This window comes from Schistocerca serialis, unplaced genomic scaffold (genome assembly GCF_023864345.2).
Source record: "Schistocerca serialis cubense isolate TAMUIC-IGC-003099 unplaced genomic scaffold, iqSchSeri2.2 HiC_scaffold_176, whole genome shotgun sequence".
In the NCBI taxonomy this organism is placed as follows: Eukaryota; Metazoa; Arthropoda; class Insecta; order Orthoptera; family Acrididae; genus Schistocerca; species Schistocerca serialis.
Window position 1 is genome coordinate 65,001 of NW_026047736.1, and position 722 is coordinate 65,722.

General features: G+C 66.6%; 1 non-coding gene across 1 annotated transcript in view; it reads right to left on the reverse strand.

Moving 5' to 3' along the window:
- Positions 1–62, reverse strand: part of LOC126443687 (small subunit ribosomal RNA) — a 1,909-nt gene extending 1,847 nt beyond the window's left edge. Inside the window, exon 1 of the ribosomal RNA XR_007582102.1 lies at positions 1–62. This exon is cut by the window's left edge and continues 1,847 nt beyond it. This is a non-coding gene — a ribosomal RNA (small subunit ribosomal RNA).
- Between the last annotated feature and the right edge of the window lie 660 nt (positions 63–722).

The following is a 722-nucleotide window of genomic DNA, read 5'->3' on the forward strand; positions in this document are numbered from 1 at the left end:
TGAGACATGCATGGCTTAATCTTTGAGACAAGCATATGACTACTGGCAGGATCAACCAGGGAGCTGCGTCAACTAGAGCTGAGCAGCCGGCCGCCCGGGAGTGTGTCCCGGGGGCCCGCGCGAACACGCAAGCGTCCGCTCAATTATTCTGCAAACAGGAGGAGGCTGAGCTCCCCTGCACAACACACCTCGAAACCCTCTCAGGTCCCGGCGGCGCGCAGCGCCGTCCTAAGTACTTGGTCGGGTTCGAGAGAGGCGCAATCGCCCGGAGTTAGGCGAGTAGACGCTTTAGGTGCGACCACCCGTGCTCCCAACTGAGCTTGCCGCTGCCGACAGAGGCCCGGGAGCGTGCTGTCGTGGCATTGCCGGCGGGAGACAACACGCGCCACCTACGGTGACCGGCAGCTCCAACGCCAGCGCCACAGAAGGACAAAAGCCCCACTTGGGTGCCGAAGCGAACTCTCCCAGCACAGCGCACGCGCCAACACGTCCGCACAGCTGCGATACAAACCACCTGCGAGAACCGCTGGGGCGACCGAGCAGCAGACGGCGTCGCGGCGCCGAGCGCCGGGCGGCGGCGCATCCTCAGCGCACACAGTCCTCAATCGGACCAGCACACTGCAGATGGCCACCGCGCTTCGCACCGGGCCCGCGAGGACCTACTTTGGCCGCAAGGCGCCGCGAGCAGGGGGCGCCGGCGCGCAGCTGCGCCGCCTGCCGCG